Raw genomic sequence first — 13,302 nt, 5'->3', positions numbered from 1 at the left:
AATCCTTAGCAGGAAGAATGAAACAGGGGTTATCGCAATACCAGAACTTCAACTATACTACAAAGCAATAGTAACAAAAACGGCATGGTATTGGCATCAAAATAGACAGGTAGATCAATGGTACAGAATAGAGGATACGGACACAAACCCAAATAAATACAATTTTCTCATACTAGACAAAGGTGCCAAAAATATGCAATGGAGAAAAGATAAACTCTTCAACAAATGGTGCTGGGAAAACTGGAAATTCATATGCAACGGAATGAAACTAAACCCCTATCTCTCACCCTGCACAAAACTCAACTCACAATGGATCAAGGACCTTGAAATCAGATCAGAGACCCTGCATCTTATAGAAGAAAAAGTAGGTCCACATCTTCACCTTGTTGGCTTAGGATCAGACTTCCTTAACAGGACTCCCTTAGCACAAGAAATAAATGCAAGAATCAATAAGTGGGATAGATTCAAACTAAATAGCTTTCTCTCAGCAAAGTAAACTATCAGCCATGTGAAGAGAGAGCCTACAGAATGGGAGAATATCTTTGCCACTCATACTTCAGATAGAACACTAATTTCCAGAATATATAAAGAACTCAAAAAACTCTACACCAAGAATACAAATAACCCAATCAACAAATGGGCTAAGGAAATGAACAGACACTTCAGAAGAAGATGTACAAGCAATCAACAGATATATGAAAAAATGTTCAACATCTCTAGTAATAAGAGAAATGCAAATCAAAACTACACTAAGATTCCATCTTACCCCAATTAGAATGGCGATTATTAAGAATACAAGCAACAATAGGTGTTGGAGAGGATGTGGGGAAAAAGGTACACTCATACATTGCTGATGGGACTGCAAATTAGTGCAGCCCCTCTGGAAAGCAGTATGGAGATTCCTTAGAAAACTTGGAATGGACCTACCATTTGACCCAGCTATCCCACTCCTCGGCCTATACCCAAAGGACTTAAAATCAGCATACTACAGAGATACAGCCACATCAATGTTCATAGCAGCTCAATTCATAATAGCCAGACTATGGAACCAACCTAGATGCCCTTCAATTGACGAATGGATAAAGAAACTGTGGTATATATATACAATGGAATATTACTCCACCATGAAGAATGATAAAATTAAGGCATTTGTAGGCAAATGGATGAAATTGGAGAATATCATGCTAAGTGAGATAAGCCAATCTCAAAAATCCAAAAGAGGAATGATCTCACTGACAAGCAGATGATGACACTTAATGGGGGGGTGGGAGGAGGACAAGAATGGAGGAAGGAGGGACTGTATAGAGGGAAAAGAGAGGTAGGATGGGTGAGGGGGAGGAAAAAAATAATGGAATGAATCAAACATCATTACTCTATGTAAATATATGAATATGCAAATGGTATGCTGTTACTCCATGTACAAACTGAGACAACATGTATCCCATTTGTTTACAATAAAAATAAATTTAAAAAAAGAAAGAAAGAAGGGATGGGATCAAAGCAACACTGAAATCAAACTGGGCTAACAAATTCTCTGGCTCCCCATCCAGCATTTGGGGCACATAGTGCCATGATGTTTTCTCCAAAGGACTTTTGTAGCTTCACCCATATGATCTTTCTGCTTATAGTCCACAAGGCATCTCTCTTGGCTTGTTTTCATTTGATTTCTTTCCTTGGCAGATATTCCATGTTATGGTATCTCTTCATATTTGGGATCTTCCCTGCAGCTTTGACTGCCTTTTCACATCTTCAAGGATTGTCCTGTTAGGACTGGCTAAAGGGATTCTGATCCTTCAATATTTTATCTGGCCTCATGGGCTTTCTTTGAAATCTTGGTGTAAGCTTCCATGACCCCTATCTCCAGTCTTCTACATTCCTGAAGAACCAGCACCATGTGAATAATGCTAAGGTCTGTCACCATCTTGAGCACTAGCCAACCCTTCTGAGACCGACTACAGCAATTTCTGAGACATATGAGCTCAGTGAAAGAAATTCCTTTGTCCCTTATGCAAGCAGTGTGCCCCTATGGGTGCTTCTCAGAGTAAGTTTTACTTTTACACCCTTCAGCTTGTGTCGTCTTGCCAATTCCTGAGATGCCCTCAAGCCATCTTTTCTCTTGTCTCTGTGTAATTTCTTAAACAACCATATCTTCCTTTGCCTCAGTTTTACAGCACTTTTCTGTCCAAATTGCAAATTTTTTCAGGATTATCTGCTTTGATTTCTGCTCCTGATTGTCAAAGTAAACTTCAGTACAAGCCACCAGCAATATTCATGCTACCACCTGAATGCTGTATTGCCTTAAAATTTCTGGAATCAGATTAATTAGTGAAACACCACTAAATTCAACCTCACATAAAGTGTCAGGACATGGATAAAATATGGAAAACTATTTTCCAGAAAGCAACACGAATGACTTCTACTCCAGTTTCCAATAGAGTCCAACTTTTCCTCTGGAACCTCATGAGTCCAGTCTTTACTATCCGTAGTCCTATCACCATTCTGGTCTTCAGGGCTCCCACTGGAATTGCCCAATAAGTTTTGCTTACTACATTCTAAGGTTTCTCCAGTCTGAATCTCCAAAGTTTTCTAAATTTCTCCCACAAAACAGTTCTAAAAGCTTCTGAACTAGGGTTGCAAGTTACAGCAACCCTACTTTTCAGTATAAATTTCTGTTTTGGTCAGCTTTGGTCACTATGTTCTAAAGATCTGACAAAACAACTTAGAGGAACAAAGTTTATTTTGGTTTTCAGAGGTTCAGTCCATTGTGGGTTGTCTTCACAGCTCTGGACCTGAGGTGATACAGAACTTCATAGTGGAAGGACACAGCATAAGGAAGTTGCTCAGCTCATGATAACCATGAAGAAAAGAGAGAAAAAGAATTGGAACATAAAAGCCCAAAGCCAGGGAAAATATAATCCTGCAGGGCATGCCCCCAGTGATCTACTTTCTCCAACCGCACCCTTCCTGCCTACAGTTATCACTCATTAATCCATTCAAAGTATCAGTTGGTCAAATAAATTAATTCGCTGATTAGGTCACAACTCTCACAATCTGATCATTTCACTTCCTGACATTTCTGCTTTGTCTCACATAAACTTTTGGGGGATACCTCATATCCACACCAGACCAATAGAGATGAAAAAGAAAATATATATCAGAAGAGTCGCTGAATATATTTAAAGTCATGTTATACTGCTTTTGGACATAGCATATTTATCATATCAGCTATAATAACAGTTGCAACTTGTTTGAGTTTGAAGTAGTCTCCTTACATACTTTATGATTCATCTTCTCATTCTTTTGTGTTATAGAAGTTTTGGGAGATCTTGTTCTGCTGCTCAGTCTTATTTTGAACCCCTATGCTTAAACAATCCACCCACCTCAGCCTCCTGAATAACTGGGACCACACATATGCCCTACCACACTCAGTTTCATTGATTTTTTATAGGGTATAAGTGGGGAAATAACTGAGGTTACTACACTTATTTTTTAGATCTCTAAGAGTAACTAATCTTTATAATTTCTTTTGGAATGTGATATTGTTTTTTATTTACTAGGGAAATGCAGAGGCTTTTATTTGATTTTTTTCTACTATACCCTATGAAACAAGGATCCAATGTGAGTGTACTATGAACTATCAAGAATATCAATCCCAATGGTGCCTTTGGAAATTGGGAAATAACTACTGGATGGTTTTGTGCTCTGAGTGCCTACTGTGAGTTAGGCATGGACAAAAATTCTGTTTATTACTTGACCCCCATATGATCTCACTCTAATTGTATTAGCTAAATGACACTCTGGGTGCTTCTGAGTATCAGTGAATGCACAGACTGTGTTGTTGCCACCCTCAACAACAATCCCGTAGGAATTTATCAGAGGTGGACTGGGAATGAACAAATTTTATCATCTTTATCTGGGCTACTTCTTCCTTGCTTGCTTGCTTGTTCACTAGTTTATAGAGGAAGAGAGGCTTTGAGAGGAAGAGAGGCTTTGCTTAGAGGAAGAGAGGCTTTGAGAGGAAGAGAGGCTTTGCTTAGAGGAAGAGAGGCTTTGCTTAATTTTAGAGGTGCTACGCTTTCAGAGAGGCTATGCTTATCAAAGGTTTACTGCTTCTTAAAGGTGGGTTGCTTCTTGGAGGTGCGGGGTGCAGTGTACGGCGTAAGGCCTGCAGCCTGCAGCCTGTAGCCTGTGATCCCCACCCAGGTGAAGAGAATGTTCCATGTACCTAAGGCAACCAATCAGCTTAGGATTAGCACAATTGAAGCATGCCCCACAGTACCAATCAAGAAAGAATGAGGATTGCTTTAGCTATTCTGGGTTTCTTATTCTTCCAGATGAATTTCATAATTGCTTGCTCTATTTCTGTAAGGTACGTCTTTGGGATTTTAATTGGAATTGCATTGAATCCGCATAGCACTTTAGGTAGTATGGCCATTTTGACAATATTAATTCTTCCTATCCAAGAACATGGAAGATCTTTCCATCTTCTAATGTGTTCTTTAATTTCTTTCTTTAGTGTTGTATAGTTCTCATTGTAGAGGTCTTTCACCTCTTTTGTGAGATTGATTCCCAAGTATTTTATTTTTTTCAATGCTATTGTGAATGGGGTAGTTTTCCTAATTTCTCTTTCTGAAGATTCATCACTTATGTATAAAAATGCATTGGATTTATGAGCATTGATCTTGTAACCTGCTACTTTACTGAATTCACTTATGAGTTCTAAGAGTTTTCTGGTGGAATTTCCAGGTTCCTCTAAATATATAAGATGTTATCAGTGAACAGGGATAGTTTGAGTTCTTCTTTTCCCATCCGTATCCCTTTAATTTCTTTGGTTTGTCTAATTGCTCTGGCTATAGTCTCAAGAACGATGTTGAATAGAAGTGGTGAAAGAGGGCATCCCTGCCTTGTTCCAGTTTTTAGGGGGAATGCTTTCAGTTTTTCACCATTTAGAATGATATTAGCCATGGGCTTAGCATAAATGGCCTTTACAATGTTAAGAAATGCTCCCACTATCCCTATTTTTTCTAGTGTTTTGAGCATGAAGGGGTGCTGTATTTTATCAAATGCTTTTTCTGCATCTATTGAAATAATCATGTGATTCTTGACTTTAAGTCTATTGATATGGTGAATGACATTTATTGATTTCCTGATGTTGAACCAACCTTGCATCCCTGGGATGAAACCCACTTGATCATGGTGCACTATCTTTTTAATATGTTTTTGTATGCAATTTGCTAAAATTTTGTTGAGAATTTTTGCGTCGATGTTCATTAAGAATATTGGTCTGAAATTTTCTTTCCTTGATGAGTCTCTGTCTGGTTTAGGTATCAGTGTGATATTGGCTTCATAGAATGAATTTGGGAGGGTTCCCTCCTCTTCTATTTTATGGAATACTTTGAGAAGTATTGGAATGAGCTCTTCTTTAAAGGTTTTGTAGAACTCGGCTGAGAACCCATCTGGTCCCGGACTTTTCTTTGTTGGTAGGCTTTTGATGACTTCTTCTATTTCAGTACTTGAAATTGGTCTATTTGAATTGTGTATGTCCTCCTCGTTCAGTTTAGGCAATTCATATGTCTCTAGAAACCTGTTGATGTCTTCGAAATTTTCTATTTTGTTGGAGTATAGATTTTCAAAATAGCTTCTAATTATGTTTTGTATTTCAATCCTGTCTGTTGTGATATTTCCTTGTTCATTCCGAATTTTAGTGATTTGGGTTTTCTCTCGTCTTCTCTTTGTTAGTGTGGCTAAAGGTTTATCAATTTTGTTTATTTTTTCGAAGAACCAACTATTTATTTTGTCAATTTTTTGTATTGTTTCTTTTGTTTCAATTTCATTGATTTCAGCTCTGAGTTTAACTATTTCCTGTCTTCTATTACTTTTGGTGCTGGTCTGTTCTTCTTTTTCTAGGGCTTTGAGCTGTAGTGTTAGGTCGTTTATTTGTTGAGTTTTACTTCTTTTATTAAATGCGCTCCATGAAATAAATTTCCCTCTAAGTACTGCTTTCATAGTATCCCAGAGATTTTGATATGATGTTTCTTTGTTCTCATTTACCTCTAAGAATTTTTTAATTTCCTTCCTAATATCTTCTGTTATCCATTCATCATATAATAGCATATTGTTTAATCTCCAGATGTTGGAATAGTTTCTGTGTTTACTCTTTCATTTATTTCTAACTTCAATCCATTATGATCTGATAGAATACATGGTAGTTTCTCTATCTTCTTGTATTTGCTAACATTAGCTTTGTGGCATAATATATGGTCTATTGTAGAGAAGGATCCATGTGCTGCTGAGAAGCAATCCTTAGCAGGAAGAGTGAAACAGTGGTGGGTATTGCAATACCAGATCTTCAACTCTACTACAAAGCAATAGTAACCAAAACGGCATGGCATTAGTACCAAAATAGAGAGGTAGATCAATGGTACAGAATAGAGGACATGGACACAAACCCAAATAAATACAATTTTCTCATACTAGACAAAGGGGCCAAAAATATGCAATGGAGAAAAGATAGCCTCTTCAACAAATGGTGCTGGGAGAATTGGAAATCCATATGCAACAGAATGAAACTAAACCCATATCTCTCACCATGCACAAAACTAAACTCAAAATGGATTAAGGACCTTGAAATCAGATCAGAGACCCTGCAGAATATAGAAGAAAAAGTAGGTCCAGATCTTCAACATGTCGGCTTAGGACCAGACTTCCTTAACAGGACTCCCTTAGCACAAGAAATGAAAGCAAGAATCAATAACTGGGATAGATTCAAACTAAAAAGCTTTCTCTCAGCAAAGGAAACTATCAGCAATGCGAAGAAAGAGCCTACAGAGTGGGAGAATATCTTTGCCAATCATACTTCAGATAGAGCACTAATCTCCAGAATCTATAAAGAACTCAAAAAACTCTACTCCAAGAATTCAAATAATCCAGTCGACAAATGGGCTAAGGAAATGAATAGACACTTCACAAAAGAAGATCTACAAGCAATCAACAAACACATGGAAAAATGTTCAACATCTCTAGTAATAAGAGAAATGCAAATCCAAACCACCCTAAGATTCCATCTCACCCCAATTAGAATGGCGATTATCAAGAATATGAGCAACAACAGGTGTTGGGGAGGATGTGGGGAGAAAGGTACACTCATACATTGCTGGTGGGGCTGCAAATTAGTGCAGCCACTCTGAAAAGCAGTGTGGAGATTCCTCAGAAATCTTGGAATGGACCCTCCATTTGACCCAGCTATCCCACTCCTTGGCCTATACCCAAAGGACTTAAAATCAGCATACTACAGAGATACAGCCACATCAATGTTCATAGCAGCTCAATTCATAATATCCAGACTGTGTAACCAACCTAGATGCCCTTCAATTGATGAATGGATAAGGAAACTGTGGTATATATATATACAATGGAATATTACTCAGCCATAAAGAATGATAAAATTATGGCATTTTCAGGCAAATGGATGAAATTGGAGAATATCATGCTGAGTGAGATAAGCCAATCTCAAAAAGCCAAAGGACGAATGATATCGCTAACAAGTGGATGATGACACATAATGGGGGGAGGGAAGGGTTAGTGTTAGGGTTAGAGTTAGGGTTAGGGAGGGGGGAATGGAATGGAGGAAGGAAGGACTGTATAGAGGGAAAAGAGGGGTGGGAGGGGTGGGGGGAAGGGAAAAAATAACAGAATGAATCAAACAACATTAATCTATGTAAATTTATGATTACACAAATGGTATGCCTTTACGCCATGTACAGAGAAACAACACGTATCCCATTTGTTTACAATAAAGTAAAAAAAAGAAAATAAATACAAAAGTGAATATTAAAATGTTAAAAATCACAAGATATTATGTTTTGAAAAGCTAATAAATGCCATACCACAAATATAAAAAAAAAAAAAAAAAGAATGAGGAACATCTGTTGACCACTAGCACAAAGGAGACATTAACTAATTAGGCAAAAGGTCATAAGAGACCCTGCCGTATCAACACTAATTATGCGCCACCTCTTGGCCCAACGCCAGCTGCCATCTTAGAGCTGCTTAAACATGTCTCTGCACTGTGTCCTATAATCTTTATGTAGTGTGAGAGCTCTTTCTTTTTCTATGTATGATTTTAGTTGCCAGATTGGGGGGTATGGGAGATGAGGTTATTATTTAGTGCATTTATTGTTACAATATCTTTCTTACTGGAATTTCAACCTCAATAACTGCTTTTTTTTTTTTTTTTTGTCATTTCTCCTTCCCTTGTCTTGAGAATAGTCATCTACACTTCTAAAAAGCATCTAAATTGTTAGCCACGTTTCTAAGGTTTGTATCAGAGATCTGGTGTCACGCTCTCATATTAACAACTCCTCCTTCTTCGGTTTTCTATTCAACACTTGTCTCTCCATCTTTCATCCTATGCTTAAGATCTAGTCTTCTGTTTGCTTTTCTAGTGTGCCTGATGTGTACTTTATATCTTGGGGATTCTTCTGGGAATGGTCCCTTTTATCCCTCAGCAATCACTTCTACAACCAGGTTATGTTGTAACTTGATCTCAAGTATTTATCTAGCTCCAGAAGGGAAGTAGGGGTAGATCCCAAGGCGGTCATCTATCACCTTGCAATGTAGAGGCCTCTGCATCCTCTTCAAACATCGGGTAAGATCGTGTGAAATAAAAACGAGACACATAATGCATGCCCAGTGACTGCAGGGAAATCCGAGTATTCCAGATTTTTGAGTGTATTAACCCAGAACCTGTCACTCCAAGTCTTTCTATTCTATTCCTTTCTAATTAGTTTGCTGTATTTGGCCCAATAATATATTGGGGCTGAGATTTACCTGTTATTTTGTTTTTGTTATTCTTATGAGTAAGTCATCCTGGCTTGATCTTTGCTTCTTGACCTCAAGCTTCAGGAGATAACACCTCTTTCATAAGTTGCATAGCTGATCTCTCGCTTTTCCACTTCATCTTAAGTGTTTTTCAGTCTGCCATGAACCCTCCTTTGTGGGTTTTCCCATGCATCAATGTCATTGAACCAAAGCCCTCTGATGACATTGTCGTTGACCCTATGACTTCTTTGAGTTATTGCATAGCTAGGGCATTTCCTTCGAGGGAATTTCTAGTCCATCATCAGGAAAAAACTTTTTATAACTATATCAACAGAACATACCAAGATCATTCATCTTTGTACCCATTAAGGGGGTGTCTGTTCATCATTAGTCAGAATATATCAGAGCTCCAGAATTCTACTTTCCAGTCTGTCAATTTTAGTGGTACATATGAAATATACAGAATAGTAGGTTTCATTGAGGCGTATGTATACATGTATATACCATATCTTAATCAATTTCACTCCTTAGTGCTCACATTCCCCTTCTCTTCCTCCTACCCAGATCCTCTTCCTTTACACTAATCGACTCCTTTTAAATTCATTTTGTCTTTTATATTCCCTCACCAGCTTCTGCATGGGAGAGAAAACATAAACTACATTTCTGAGTCTGATTTATCTCACTTAACATGATAATCTTCACTTTCATCCATTTTCCTGCAAATAATATGATTTTATTCTTCTTCAGGGTTGAATAAATACCATATTATTTATATATGCTATGTTTCCTTTATTCGTTCTTCTGGTGACAGACATCTAGGCTGATTTCATAACTTGGATATGATGAATTGTGCTGCTGTAAACATGGGTGTGCATGTATCTCTATAGTAAGGTCATTTTAATTCTTCTGAATAAATGCCAAGGAGTGTCAGAGCTGGATCTTATGGTAGCTCTAGTCTTAGATTTTTAAGGAGTCTCCATATCCATGGTGATTTCCATGATGACTATGATAATTTACATTTCCACCAATAGTGTATAAGTGTTCCTTTTTCCCTTCATTCTTATTGGCACTTGTTATTTGCATTCTTGAGAACAGTCATTCTATGGAGTCTGTCATTTTTATGATCACTACTGGCACCAACCCTAGTAAGTCAGGTTCACCAAGAAACATGCAATTAGAAAGCTGCTCAGGAAGTTAAAAAAATGACCTCTACTACACCTGTGACGGAGGGAATGATGCAAGACTGGCCAGAATGGGAAATTTAATTTTAATGAAGCACCAACACAGGCATCAGCTGACCCCTCAGATAGATCAGAAACTGGCAATGCCTTTAGACTTGTCCCAAATTGAGGCAATGTGTTACATCTTTGGATCCTTGCAGTGACTTGTCAGGTCATGTTAGTAGTAAGTGAGCTTTCTTCAAAGAGAAGGAATCAACTTGGGTAGGAAGAAAGAAATTTCTGGGGAGGGGAAAATTTATTCTTGTGTTGTTAGCAGGATATTCTTCTAACACCTGGGCATCCAATGTCCCCATTCTTTAGGTGGGATCTAGATACGTAAAGTTATTTCCTCCTTTAACATATGATAACTTAAGAAGTCTTAGAACATGAATTGACTTCCAAAGTCCCATAGCTCCAATGTTATAACAAGAGATTTAAAATCATGTTTTGCTTCATGAAGTTTGGACTCCCAACTAGATCATGGCACTGCCTCTTTTGCTCTTTCCTTTTATATGATGAACCTTTTATGGCAGGATACTTGTGTCTTCAAGGGTCCTCAAATGCCTGATGTTCTGAACCATCCCATATGTCTGTATTACCTGTGGGCCTGCACTTACAAGCTCTGCTCCAACAATCCAAGACTTCAGGAATTTCAGCAAATGCTATTTGATCACATTAGTCATCTGAACAGGTCACATGCCATACTTAGTAGATATCACTTACCTGTCTTTGCCTAATTTTCTCTTCATGTACACATGAACGTCAACATTCAGCCACCTGGTTGACCTGTTTTTATATCTCTTTATCTAACTGGTGAATAAAGTAATGGATGCATAATGACTCTTTTCAGTGATTACTTTTCATTTGCTTTGAAAATGTGCATCACATTTAGACTACGACTCACAAATTTCATGTCAAATTCTAGCACCCTCATCACACAGTACTGAGAAAACTACTTAAAGTATCTGATCCCCAGTTCACCTGTATGAAAATGGCACCTACCTATTTCATGATGTTACTCTAAGAACAACATGAGATAATGCTTGTGAGAATCTCCTGTGAACTATGAAGGTGATATAAATGAAAAAAATAAAATACTGCACAATCTAAGCAGGAATATTCCTGAAATTTCCTTTAGTGCTTCTTGTCTACACCAATCACAAACCATTTCATTTCTAAACAAGACACCACCAGTAGTGCATTGTAGAATACCGGGATGTTTGGCACCATCGTCAAAAATCTACTCTATCTTTATTTCTACATTTTACTTCCTCAGTTATAAATGTTAAATGATTTAAAAGTTGGACTTGGTCAAGTTTACTTTCCTTTGCATTTCACAGTGTTGTAGTGTTTTATCCATAGTAGATACTCAATAAAACTCTTTGGTGCTTTAGATCTGTCTGAAAAATTTTCATGGACCAAATCCAGTTAAAACTTTTCTATTTCTATTTTTTTTGCTAATATGAGAAACATTATCTCTATTCTTTCAAATTGAACTTCATCTCATTTCATTTTCTTCCATTAAATGTTCTTATTCTTCATATATATGTATATTTTCTTATGGAATTCTCAACATCTTTCTCCCTAATACCTTTTGATTGACTGGACTCTGATCCTCAAGGGGGTGGAACAGGAAAGAAGTAAGAAAGAAATCTTAAGATAAGAGGTGGTAAGTCACAGGTAATATTGACTGAGAAGAAACAGAGAGATTTTTCTTTGCCTTTCGAAATTGACTCAAATTTACTTTTGAAGTCATTTTCAGCAGGAAATAGATTACAAACTCCGAGTTTTCTCAAGAGATCATCAACTTCTTTTATCCTTTGTGCTTTTCAAGGAAACACAAAAGGTGGGTGGGGACTGTGAAACTGAAACTGCCTTTTTAAGTGGGAGGATGAGCCTGGAAAAGAAGGTCTTGCACTCCAGAAACTATCCAGTGCCTTAAAGATTGAAGCTTATTGAAGTGGAGTGAATTTTCATCTTACACTAAAAAGCACAGAAAAAAGAATGGCTTCCGGAACACATTGGCACCGTGTGTGGACTAGTCCAATGTGCATGTGATCTCAGGTGCATGAAGTGAAGCTTGGGGAACGATTTATAGGACAAAAGAATTATTATACTTGAGGAGAAAAGCTTGGATCAGCAGAAATCCCTTTTTGAAGGCATCTGAGTTTGTGGATGATTTCTAAAGTGGGTAGCAGTTCCTGTTCTTTTCCCAACCCTTCTCATTTTCCTGAAATACATTTTTATTTGTGGAAAATATAGGATGAGGCATACCACAATTAGTTGGACAAAGAAATTCATTTCTAAACAAGACACCAGTAGGGCACTGTAGAATACGGGGATATTTGGCACCATGGTCAAAAATCTACTCTATGACTCTAGACAGACACATTCAGATCAGACAATATAGGTATTCTTATGAAGTTCATGAGAAATGATGCAAACTTCCCTCTTTTTTAAAATTGGGACTGTGGCATTTCAATCATTCTCTTACCTAGCCATTGCCCATAACTATCAGGTTCCTAAGACAGAAGCAAATATTGATGAAGAACCTAAGCATAGACTGATGTAGGAAAAGAGCTCCCCTTGTTTGGGCTAGTCAAGTGATCTTATTCTAGTCTTAGTTTGGTATTAATTAATATAATATACATGATGCTGGTCAATGCTTTTCTCTTCTACATATAAAATAATAAAGGTTATTAATTAGCAAATATGAACTAATGTACTTTGCTACAACTTTAAAATCTTTATAGATAATGCCTTTTGAAAATTTGATAAACTCTCTAAAAACAATGTAAGTTCACACATTTTGCATTTAAATTCAAGAGTTGATGTTCCTGTTCTCTAAAGAAAGTAAGAGAGAATACCTGCCCCATTCTCAGTCTAGTTAAGAATACAAAACATGCACAACTGAGAAGTATATAAAATTACTGATAGGTAATATCAATGTATAAAGAATCAGTAGCAAGGGAGCGAGGTTTACTCCTTTATTCCAAGGCATGATATTCACACACACACACACACACACACACACATACACACACACACACACACACACACACTGTCAATTTGTATACACATAATGAACAAAAAGAAAAAAATACTGTGAGTTACAGGATCACATACTACCATTCTTTGATCTTTGAGAAAGACCCAGCTGTTGGGCAAATAATACCATTAAGAAAGGGAATCTGAGGAACACTAGCTGGAGTTAGGGTAGCAGTTGAGACACAGTCCTATGATATAGAGTTTGCAAAACTAT

Source organism: Sciurus vulgaris (genome assembly GCF_902686455.1).
Source record: "Sciurus vulgaris genome assembly, chromosome: 11".
Classification (NCBI taxonomy): Eukaryota; Metazoa; Chordata; class Mammalia; order Rodentia; family Sciuridae; genus Sciurus; species Sciurus vulgaris.
This window is presented reverse-complemented; position numbering follows the sequence as displayed.